The sequence below is a fragment of the Cyprinus carpio genome, chromosome B9 (genome assembly GCF_018340385.1).
Source record: "Cyprinus carpio isolate SPL01 chromosome B9, ASM1834038v1, whole genome shotgun sequence".
Taxonomy (NCBI): domain Eukaryota; kingdom Metazoa; phylum Chordata; class Actinopteri; order Cypriniformes; family Cyprinidae; genus Cyprinus; species Cyprinus carpio.
The window spans coordinates 18898211-18911638 of NC_056605.1; positions in this window are offsets into that span (position 1 = coordinate 18898211).

Genomic DNA, 13428 nt, shown 5'->3' on the forward strand with positions numbered 1-13428 from the left:
CAGCACTTAGTAACCTGGCAGTGACATGCAGTGCAGCCCTCAATCACAGTTTTCAGATGCCGCATTGTTTCTCCTCCGCACTTTAGAGCCAAACACACACGAGAAGTGAGTGGATACCTGACTGAAGTGTATGAGGGAAGGATTCTTTCAGGTGTGAGAATCAAAGGGATTTTTTTAAAGGGGGCAGAGCACCCACTCTCTCTGTCAAATGGAGATTTGGTGTGGGGGTAGAAAGTGATTCATTTTTTATGTCAAGGCCTAAGCCGAGTGCGATCACTGCAGGCACTGATTTCTAATTTCCCTTGATGGCATACTTCAAAGATCCAAACTATACTTGTCTTCTATCTTACTGTACCGCTCTGTCTAATGCTTGGCCTCCAATGAAATATGCTGGCCCTTCATTTTCAGTGACATGCAAAATGTTTCACTGCTCATGAATGCTAAGGCGACCACAGCTGGAGGATGCAGATATGCTTGAAGTTATTATGCCAAGAGGATGTTTTCTCGCCTGCTGTGAATTCAGCTGCCATTGTGCTGAGCTGGGCATGGAGGTGAATATTAAGTCACAAGTTAATCTTCTGTTTTCATGCTAAATGATTTTGATGATCTCAGGAGATTAAGAATGGTGTGAAGTTTAGGGTGTATTGGAAAATTAGAGCCACTAGCAGTTTTTGGTTTAGCTATCATCACACTTAAAATCTTAAAAGGGCACATTTGCACTTGATTAATCCAATTATGTTTTTAGTCTTATAGATTTATACTTTAAGTATCAATTCTTTTTTGGTGCAGTAGCCGTATATCTGTGCTTGGTGATTTCTGGACTCCACATGTCACAGCTGAGCTTATGAAAAAGCACATCCACATATTCCAATGTCACCACATGCAATTTTCATCCATCATTTCTTGGAATTAATGAGAGCTCTTCAAAGGCTGAGCACATTTTAAATTGTTCTTCTACATGCACTAGACCAGACTGCTGTTTGAAATGTGTTTAACACTAAAATGACTGAGTGACACTCTTTTAAAATATAGTAATACTTGGAAAGCCTTTAGTCACACAATTTGTTAACAAAAATGACTTACAGCAATGTTGTGTATTATGTAATACTATTAAAAAGTTAGCTTTGGATTTGATTGGGTTGAGTTATTGTGATTGGTGTGTGTGTGTGTGTGTGTGTGTGTGTGTGTGTGTGTGTGTGTGTGTGTGTGTGTGTGTGTGTGTGTGTGTGTGTGTGTGTGTGTTTTAATAGATGGGAGCACTGGTGTGTTCTCTCACTCTTGGAATGGAATTTCTCTTCAGAATTATTAACATTGTAGTTCCACATTGAGAATTTGGCCATTAAATATGTTTTCTTTAATGAAGTCAAAACTGACTTGTACTGTTCATCAATAATTTAAAAGCTCATAGATGTATATTGAAAGGCTTTTATGAAATCGTTAAAAATAAGGAAACAGCAAAATCTGTAGATATTTACTTCGGAATTCAAATGTTCTCTGTTACCGGTATGTACTGTAAGGTCATTTTGACTTCCGTTCGTACAAAAAAAAAATAATAATTACAAGCACTTATGTAAGCACAATGAAATCACCACCATTCCATGCTGAAAACCAGCATATGTTGGTTAGGTTTATGTTTTGAAGCATGGTAGATGGTTTGAGCTGGTTTAAACTGGTCTTGAGCAAGTTACTCCAGCTTAAACCAGCTCAAAACTACCTTGCTTCAAAACATACCTAACCAGCATATGATTTTTTTCAACAGGGGTCCAGAATGTTTATAAAAGAGCAAACGTAAATCTTGTTTTTTATATTAGGCCCATATGACTTCTAAAAAAGTTTCTGTAAATTTCAATTTGTACGTGAATGCATTTCTAGCTATGCATCCTGGTGACATAATTCCTGTGGGTGGCATTTGCTCTATGTACACAGTACTTGGTATATAGTTCCATCGTGTTCCTTTTTCATATGGTTGTGTGTGTCATGGGAGAGTTACCAGGTGCAAACAGTCATGACGTTAGTTGAAGGTTTACTTAGATAAGGTTACTAAGTGATTCTATCACATTATTGCTAATGGTAACATGTGCTGTATAATGTGTAATTTTTTGGCTACATATTTGTATATTTTCATTTATTTTATTACCTTGCTCAGTCCTGTAATTTTTAAAAACATACAATCAACTAAACTTAAGCTGCTGTGTTGACAACCATATTTTAACCAGGCAAATCAAATAAATAATATGCTCTCATTCTTTTTAATCGTTTAAAATAAAGCTAATCAAAGTGCAGTTTAGCACTATAGAGTCTGTGACTTAAGACAGATGTTAACAGCTTTGTGAGAAGGGCAATGAAGTGGTGCATGTCCTCGAATCAGATGTTTTTGGCTTTGTGCCTGAATGACATCTAATATGGAACTGGGAAGAGCAAGGACCAATGTAAGCTAGGGAGAGCCTTATTCCATAAATTAACAAGCTGGAGCAGTACTACAACCTGGGCCGAGTGACAAGGGCAAACACGTATAGATGGGTTGAGTAACACAAGGCCAAACCTGCATTTTTATGACTAGAATGAACCATTAGAGCCTCTAACCTTCATAAAATGCCAAACAGAGAGTTTCTGGTTTTCAGTTTAGAGGTTTGTACAGTGTGAGATCAAAACTGGAGATCAAGTCTTATGTGTGGGAGATTATTCAGTTATATCAGTACATATTAAAGCGATACATAACATTGCCATAATATTAGTTTAGTGTTTGAACAACGTCCCAATTGCTGCTTTGTGTTTATTGATGGATTTGGCAACTTGTCTCACACAGACAAAGACCTACCGGTGTAACTGAATCGCTTTGTGTTTGAGAAACTCAATACATACATTGTAAGGTTTATTTTTATCCAAGCTTTAAGTAGTGACCTTAGATCTTCTAAAGATGGCAGTACGTTGATCAAGTGTTCTCTGGGGTCGTGACGCAGCTGTTGTCATAGAAACAAATGCCTGGGCTTAGAATGGAGGTGAGCCTAGGAATTATTTGTAACTGGATTAAAAGACAGAGGCTTCCCTTGGTCTGCAACCGTTGTGAATTACAGAAACAATTAAAGCCTGTCATCATACCTTAAAGTGTGGTTTGAGGCTGTATTCTTCTTCTTTGCAGTGTTTTACATGTTTGTTTGTTTTTTTTGTTTTTTCAACTTTTGAGAGCATGCTTATGTTCTTATGTACCTCTGATTTGAACAGGGAATCCATGAATACTGATTTGCCAAATGGATTGAATTGTATGAATTTTACATAGCTTCCTTGTATTTGAACATTGCGGCAGCTGCAAGCTGGCAAGATGGGCAACAGAGCAGCACAAATCCTCCTCCTCAGGTGGTTCATCCTTATTCACTGCTGTGAATATGTCAAGCTACTTTTAATCACCTGAATGCTGCAGACCATTTGTGCTACAAGAACCATGTCTGAAATAGTGCTTATTTAGACCATATCTAATAATGTTCCCTTCTTTAAGATGTTGAAGTGGTTTCAGTTCCTTTATGAGATAAACTGCTTTTATTTCTTACATAACTCAATTTCTTTGCAAACACTTTCAAAGTTGCCAAACTTGCTACTAAACGCAAATGAGTTTTTCAGTCAGAACTGCCCATGTGTTTTACTTTACTTTTATATGGGCCTTTATATATCTACTGACGTTCCCTGTATTCTGAAAACTGTATAATAAACTTAACTTTAATAACACCATTTTAATGTAGCATTACTTAAGTTTGGAGTCTCTGGACTTCATTAATTCAGTTAAATTAGTTAAATTCAAAATTACTGTTATTACTATTATTTTAACATATACATTTATGTGACCTAAAGCATAAGTCGAGCTCAAGAGGGTTAAATGTCAGCAATCACCTGTGTCCCTTCACCTTATTTGTTTCTCACTGAATGATCTGAATTCTTCCCACAGCAGTACTGATTCCTCTCTGATCATTGTCCAATCCAGCTTTTCATAACCCTTTTCCTCAGTCATGTTACTCATGCCATACAGAAAATGCACTTGTAATTGTTCTGCTTTTTAAAAACATTGTTATCCAGTCAATGTGAGCCTGAATGTGTCATTTTCTCTTGGCGGAGCTTCTGTTTAATCTGTGGACAGTCTTTGTCTGAAGCCGACCCAATATCATATCATTATATGTAGCATTTTGAGCAATTACGACAAATAACCCTGTAATCCAAGAGCTTATTCACCATTTGCAGATCTATGATGGTGATAAATTGCCAGCAGCAGAAGTTTTGTACAGAATTTTCCGAACCAGACAGTGGTGTCTTCAAGAAAACAGAAATACAGCAACTGTGTGAATGTTATATAGTAATAAAATGTACAACCTTCGTATAATGAGAATGCATCTTGAATTTTGCAATCTTTTATGAAGATTTGAGACTTCTTTAAAAAACATTTAAAAATCTTACCAACCCCTAACTTTAGAACAGTAGTTTAAAACATAAATGTGTAATTCATACTGTAAAATTCTGCTTCTATCATTTTGAACTCAAGTCAAACAGTATTATGAATTTGAAATATTAAGGCTGGGTATTGAATAAAGTGCATGTCACTGCAGGTCTGTTCAGACTCCCTGAAACCTTTTCACTGCTGATGCCCTTTAATAAAATCAACCGCTTACATTAATCAACATTCAAAGACTTAATATTCCTTAGAAAGCAATCTATATGTATGAACCTCTCTTAGTGACTGAAAGGCCCACACCAATAATAGCATTTATTTAGTTGCATCCTTTTCTAATGATGAAAGCTAGAGGCAGGTAGACATTTGAGGGATGAATCAGACAGCTGCAGTGGAAGAGTCTTTTGATTACACAGTGCTTGATGAATTTTATGGATATTGTTTGTTGTCATAAAATCAACTTGCATTTGCTTTACTCTGAATCCAGTTCCATACTGATTTATGAGGGTGTTTGCTCTAAATCCTAAATCACACCACTGCAGATGCCGGGTTAATTACTTTTTGCATCTTGTATTGTTGTATAGAATCTGTTAAAATGACATCTGAGTACCTGAATATCAAACAAGAAAAGGAAAGACATAAAAAGCCATGCAGATCTGAAACAATTCCAACAATAAATTGAGCAAATATCCACAGTTGTGAAAGCTTAATTTGACTTGTATTATATATTTTGTCATATTTGCTGGTCTCAAAATTTAGGATGGCAGATTTCAAATTATGCACCTCCAAGGGGTCCATCACCAGCCAAGCAACTGCCATTGGGATAAATGGGAGGACTAACGGATAGCTTTAGAATTATAGACCTCCTTGGTTATCACTGGTGTGAGTGACAGATGTTGTTGTTCGTTATCAATATCAATCTCCCATGATGCATTTCCAATGAGGAGGATAGGTCATCAGCATGTAATCCTCAATTAAATGGCTACCAACTGATTCCACAGCTATACAGGTTGCACCTTAATGACAATACCACCCCCTGCCAAGTCTGGTGGCCGAACCAGATCAATAGACTTGCCTGTGCTGGTCCAAGAATACCCCACTCGTGCTGCCATTTACAGACCCCAGCGAGGCGAGACCCCTGCTGCTAAAGTGAGATAAGCAGATGAGATGGAGGATGATGGGGCACTTATCAGGACCATCCTGTGGAAGTGTGTCTTGTGAGTGTGTTCAATGATTAAACCAGACCTCCTTTTGTGAAACTAAAAGAAGAAATGATTCCTGTCTTCACCTTCTCAAAGTTGCTAAACTGAGCTTCTCTTTGAGTTCATGTGGACAGAAAACACTCTGGCACATATATTTAATTATCTTTTTTTAAAATTATTTTTCTAGTAGAGTAAGATCACAAACAAAGGGTAAACAATGCATGGTGTGGAATATATATATATATATATATATATATATATATATATATATATATATATATATATATATATTATAGTTTTACAAATATATTAAGAGAAATCATTGCAATTAAAAGAGAAAACTTAAAAGCTGACATTTAAAATACATTAAACTGCATTCTTAGTTTCTATATAAGGGTCTAGTGCTGTTTATGTCTCTACTTGTCTGTGTTTAGTAATTTCAGTGGAGTCGTGCATTATTAGTGGAGGATTAAGTGATTCTTTCTGCAGGTTACATTGTTATGCAAGTAGGTCACGACAAATGACTTGGCAGACTTTATGAGTCACTGAATCATTTACTCAACCAGTTCAAAAACATTGATTCATTCATCAACAAAACAGGTGACTGTTTATATTAGTTAATCATTGAATTGTTCACTCAAACAGTTTGTTCAAAAACAGTTCTATCATGACAACTTTTGAAAGATTTTAGCATGGTAATGGATATGACAATGTTAAAGGAACACTCCGACTTTTTGGGACTTTAGCTTATTCACAGTATCCCCCAGAGTTAGATAAGTCCATACATACCTTTTTCATTTCTGTGCGTTCTGTAAGTGTTATTAGACGCACCCACCGCTAGCCTAGCTTAGCACAAAGACTGGATGTAAATGGATAATGGTAGCATAGTAATCCCAATAAGTGACAAAATAATGCAAACATTTTCCTATTTACATGTTGTGATCTGTATAGTCACAGCGTGTACAAATAACAAGGCTATATGAGAGACAGAGACAATTTTTAATCGTATAAATACTGGGAACTATATTCTCACTAGGCGTAGGAGCACAGCTAACATTACTTGGGCGGAGTGGCTACTTGGGCGGAGTGATTAGCGCAGCACACGAGACGCCCTGTTGATGGTTCCGTAAACAAAACAAACGTGACTAACTAGCTAGACGTGACTCGTGATCATGGCTGACTTTGAGGAATTGTCAGACTCAGAGGAATTTTACTGTGTATCAAACCAAGATCCAGAACCATATACTGTAGTTTTGAGCCAGAATACACAGACGAGGAGTTACAAAGTGCTGTAGAACACTCATCTCATCCTGATTGATAATTATCACAGAAAATGTATAAAGAATTATTACAGGAATTGATATATTTGAAATGCAATTTACAGCTGACCAAATATATTCAACAGCATATAATACAGTAATGTTAGATAATTGCATTACAATAGCCAAGAATATGGGGAAAGTAAATAGCACAAGGCAAATAGTTTTTGCACAATGAACCCACAGACAGTAACGTTAGCCTACTATTTCACAAACATTTTCTCAAAAAAGAAAACTGCCCTTCCCCCTCCAATTCATTAGCAAGTTGAATGTATTAGTCCTGAGAGTTACATTTACTAAATTACTTTAGCGCCGCTCATTTGTTATTGAGCGATACAGTGTGTTCATGACAACACAATAATAACAATAAAGGGGATACACGGAGCCCCTATTCACGTAATAGTGTCACTCCTAAGGTTATATTACATTAGCATGGCACTGTTACAGTATAGCTAATGTTAATCATCTCAAAACATAACGGAACACTTACCGCAGCAACAGGTGATCCAATTTGTCCTGTCTTTATTATCGATGGGATGGCTGTATCCTTTAGCACACGTTTCATGGTCCGTGTGGCAACTTGCATTTTTTTTCAAAATAGTCGTCTACAGTAAAATGTTCAGAGCAAACGAAATACTTCGTGATGGGGAGTTTAAACAGAACAAACGTAGCCATCGATTCATCAGGTCAGAGTTTGTGGTTGGAATTTCTATACCCAGTATTACAAGTAGCCTGTTTATCGAGCTCTTTACATCAGCGTCAGCGTTTTTGGTAATGGAATTACTATGAAGAGTTGATCAACGAGTATTTTTGACGGCTATAAAACATGAACTCCCCTGTTCTATCTGTCGCTTTTTTTCCTCGTGTTACACAGAGCACACAAAGCTCCTACCGCGAGACAGAACAGTTATAGGGGGCGGGGCGCACCCAGCGCAGGCCAACCCTTTACACGTGATGAATTAGTTTAGTATCACGCAGAAAAAAGCCCTAAAGTAAGGAACTGCTTTGTATTTATTTACATTGCATTTTGTGTTCATTTAAAACTTGTACTTTTAAAAAACATTAAAAATGTTATTTTGTGATACTGTCTGGTTATCACTAAAAGCTCTTTTTGTTCATTGCAGCCCACTATGTTATTGTCCATTGACTTGAAGGGGCTGATGTTCTATTTGCAAAGTTTACAGTAGTAATAGTATGTAGTATGTAGACATTTCACTTTTTTATTCTTTATTATTTAAATTTTTTTTGTTTTCTATCATGTTCAGTGTGATATACCTGTTCTTTGTGGAAAGACGTGTTTGTAGTTTAACAACGCTGTTTTGCACAGAAAATTCATCAAAATGTTCTGGGTGTGATAATAAGTTCATTACTAGTCCCCCGTAGCAAACACACACAACACGACACACCACACACACACACACTTGTACTAAAGGTTAATACCCAAAATAGTGAAGTGTTTGTAGGGAACTATAGTCCACCACATGGGGGACGCACAATAATCAGAAAGTATCTTTGCGGGTGCTTTGGGCATGTTTATTTAAAAAAGTAGGCGTATTTGAACGTGAAAGGAAAACGGGATGCGCTAATCACTCCGCCCAACACACACACACACACCGCCCAAACAAAGCGCCCAAAATAACGTCACTGTCTAAGCAGTTGTGCTCCTACGCCTAGTGAGAATATAGTTTCCCAGTATTTTATACGATTAAAAATGGTCTCTGTCTCATATAGCCTTGTTATTTGTACACGCTGTGACTATACAGATCACAACATGTAAATAGGAAAATGTTTGGGCATTATTTTTCGTCACTTATTGGGATTACTATGCTACCATTATCCATTTACATCCAGTCTTTGTGCTAAGCTAGGCTAGCGGTGGGTGCGTCAAATAACACTTACAGAACGCACAGAAATGAAAAAGGTATGTATGGACTTATCTAACTCTGGGGGATATTGTGAATAAGCTAAAGTCCCAAAAAGTCGGAGTGTTCCTTTAATGTATTTGTCTTGGCAGAATAGATCTACACTGCTCCTGCTTATTTGCTGCTGCTGTTGGTTATTGCCGTTGTTATAGATTATTGCTGCTGCTGCTGCTCGATACGGTGCTGTGAGTATTTAGGACATACTGGTGCTGCTAATAACCCATAGCAAATCTATACAGGTGGAGCTGGGGAAGGTGGAGGGTTTCAAAGGAATTCTTAAAGCATGCTGTGAAATGCTCTAGTGTATGCTAACTAGCCATTTAAATGTAAAGCAGTAAACTCATTGGCTGCGTATGTGAGATGAACCAATCAGCTTGTGCCAAGTAGTTTAATGCTGTGATATCATCAATTTGCCTTAACAACCCATCAGTCATTAGCATTAATCTAGAGTTTCATGACAGAACTTAGTGTTCATTTAGTTATGGGAGAAACTGTGAATCAGTTAAACCAATTGCTTTGCAAAATGATTTGTGGTTTTGAAAATTGCTAATTGCAAATGTTTTCTTATTGTGTCATCTATTAAATGCAATTTACAAATCATCCTGTACCATTTAACTTGAAGTGTCTGGAATCGTTTATTAATTTGTAGGGCTTGTTTTCTGTGTATAGTGTATAAAATTAGGCAATTTAGTGTCTAAAATGTATGTTACTCAATATTACTTCATCTATTGTATGACAGCAATATTCACTGCTCAAACTGTGCTGTTGGTCTAAGTAACAGCATTACAGATTCACACTGAGGCCCAGTAGCAAAGCCATAATGACACTGGGAACAACAGTCACTACTCTTTTCACACAGTGATATATATATTCTAATACAGATAAGTGCATGATATGGACATCTCAGAGCTTCTATATGCCATACTTAAAATACTGCATAACACTGTCCTATCTGGAGCTAACTTGTTGATGTAATCACAAACCCAAAATGCTCAGCATCTAAAATGAATGTGAATCTAGATTTGCATTTCAAAGAGAAGTTGAGTCACCTGTTTTCAGAGTACAATCAATATTTCATGCATAAATGTGATAAGATCTGTAACAGATTGCTATAATTTGCCAAGATTCAGTCCTAAAAGATTATCCCTTTGACTGGAATTTTTTGTCAAGTGACACAAAATAAATGTCAAATACATAATTAAACTCAGCACGAAAAGACATGAAGAACTATATTCAGCAGTGGCATCGTATTAAAATCTGTGAACATCTGTAAATTAGATTCCATTTTCTATAAAACAGATAATCTCATAGTCTGTTAATCAGTTTGTAATCTGTCTCCTCAGTCATAACTAATATAAGAATTTTACCAAGTTGTATTAACTTGCTAAAGCAATTCACAAGAAGATGAATAGCATTTTTGCAAGAAACATCAAGATAAAGTAATGTTATCATAATGTTAATTAATTAGGATCATTTACTGGCTGTTACAGAATCGTAACACCACATTTTCTTAAATGATCACTTTTATATAACCATATAACACAAGATCACTGAACACTGTTCTTTTCTCTCAAATAGAATTACCAAGAGTAATACTATTTAAAGAAGGAAGGATTATACACCTCGACACAACAGGAACCGGTAATTGTCTTTTTTCCAAATTCAATGGACTCTTACACTCAGACAAATTAGCATTCATTCAAAACAACAGGAGAAGCAAACATCAATGAACATGCTAAAGATCTTGTTTGTATCTATATAAACAATAGCTTTATCTCTAAGTGAGCTGCTGAAATGGGAGTCACTGAGGTGATGGATAACAGCAATACTTGACACTCTCACAGCCCTGTTAAAACCAGCGCACACACACACACACACACACGTAAATCCACATGCACATCTACAAACAAGCACACATATGCATAAGCAAAAATCTACCAAGGTTGTCTTTCAAAGGATGAAACTGTTTAATTAGTTACTCAAATTTGTAGATATAAATATATTAGTACATGCTAAAGAGAGTTTTCACAGCATTGGTTCAGCTTTTTTCTGTTGTTGAGCCAGAAATGGCTGGTCTTTGTTCCTGAAGATCTTCCAAAAACCCAGCTATTTCCTGATAAACACCATTTGAAATGCACTGGACTGTAGAACAATGAAGGTTTGCAGCATGAAAGGGATATGCAACGTGTGAAAGGTGGTTCAAAGCATATCCAAGGATACCATGTAGTTTTGAAGGATTTTAAAATGGAAATACATATTGCAAATGCATTCTTGGCTGGTTTTATGCTCAGCTCACAGTCCTGGTATTCAGCATCAACAGGATTTGTGCACTGTGTTGTAATCTGCATATTAAGAAACTGTCTGCTATATTAATATTAATGATGCATTTTAACTAAGATAAAAGAAAGAAGTAATGAAGAAATATGCACTGCATTTCATCAAACATGAAAAGGCAGGGAGGATTCATAGGAACAGAAGGTGAACTTGTCCATGTTTCCTATAAAGAAAATGCAATGTTTAATTGACTTTATTACGTTTAGATCAGCACTTTTACTCTTTCCATTGCCTTTCTGAAAACCACAGAGAGCTGTTACTATGATTAATAACAGAAAAGGCAATACTTCTCATTTGGTAGACACAATTCAGCTAGCTATGAAACAAATCTTTTCCCTCTTGGAAAGAGTACATCGACTACTTCTTGATGAAGATAAATAGATTTGTGGGTAAAGTGATTACAGGGTTGTTTGATGCTGTGCTTGGGCTGTTTCCTTTTCCGCTTAGTTGCTTATTGGCCTTTTAAGCTCTATATTGATCACTGTGATTCATGTATTTCTTAACCAGTGGCTAATATTTCTAGAAGTATGAGTAACAGTGAATACTTTAAATTGGTTTTGCAAAAATAAATGAAGATAGACTGAAACAAAGCACAACTGGTGAATAGAGAAAACATTATTTAATAGCTGTTACCATACTTCCCACTGTTGACTATTCACAGCACATTAAGACAATGGCTTGTATTACAGTTTTTTTTTTTTTATATGTTGTATTTAATTATGCAAATAAGGCATTATGTAATTAATTATGCATTAATTTGCATCCATTCCCAGGACAGAAGCTAGGCTCAAAATTCTTATTTCATTTTGTTGACATATTAGATTTATAGGGGATTTTGGATATCTCTTTTTATCACCCCATCAGAAAATACTTCCAACAGCCAGAAATAAAACATTGTATTTTTAGGAATAAAATGTTATATAAATCCGGTATGATGATATATTAACAAACCAGTCTGTAAAAACTGTCCGAGTATAGATCGGAATAAAATTGTAAAGTGTGGTGTATGTAAGTGCTACTGAAGAGAAGATTTCCAGCTTGGTGCAGTAGAAAAAAAAAAAAAAAAACATTTAGCCTTTAAAGATATGTAATTAAAATTAAATCTACAGACATGAATAGAGAAATGGTAATAAAAATAAACATGTAAATGTGTATTTTGGATGTTTTCGTCCCACTAATGTTACATAAGATATAGAATTATGAGAGCAAAATAACCCAAAATTGATGCTTACATGAAAAAATAATGGTTTTGCTTTTAGTGTCTTGCCTTAAAAATTCAACCCAGCTCAACTAGATGAAATCAAATGGATAATGATTATAAAAGTTGGTTGGCATACATTTTGTCCTTTTTAATCTCAAACCTGGGTTATAGATGATTCTGCTGAAGCGAGTCCAAATATGCAGCCATAGCCCCGGAAGCTATGCAGTTTGACCTTTCAATAGGATTTCCGTTGAGGAATTTTTACATATCTCTGCATTAACTTCTTCCATATAACCTTTGAAGAGTGTTTTGAATACTCACCGTGGTATTGCAGGAAATCACTTTACTTGTTATTTATTTTTTATTTTTTTCTAGTTATACTGTGTTTATGAAGGATGTAGCACCAAAGATTGCAACACTCTTGCTGTTTTACCATATTTTATCAAATTAAATAGGGACTTGTACAAAGTGATTTGTATTTCTGGAGCAAGCCAACCAGGAAATCACAGTCCAGGTCACTGCTGTGAAATATTTCACGCTTCAAAGACAGATTGTGCTAGCATAAAACAGCTGAACATTTTTTTTTTAATATGGAAGCAATCTCTTCAGATATGAAGCTGAAGCTGTACCCTCTTAATAACGTAAGAAGGTAGAAGCAGACATATGGTGATAGTATAATAATGAACAGATGTGTGTTTATCACCAAGATCACGTTGCCTGTGTGACTGCACATATTATGGTGCTTATTATCCAATGAGTAACCCATATGAAAACATTCACTACTGTTCAAAAGTTTGAGGAACTTCTAATTTTTTCTCAGATTTTTTATGATTTTGAAAGAGACCTCTAATGCTCAAAAATGCTGCATTTATTTGATCATTAAAAATGTATTAAAAAATAAAAGTAAAAATATTGTTAATTATTTACTATTTAATATATTAATATGTAATTTATTACTTTGATAACAAAGCTGAATTTTCAGCAGCCATTACTCCAGTCTTCAGTGTCACATGATCCT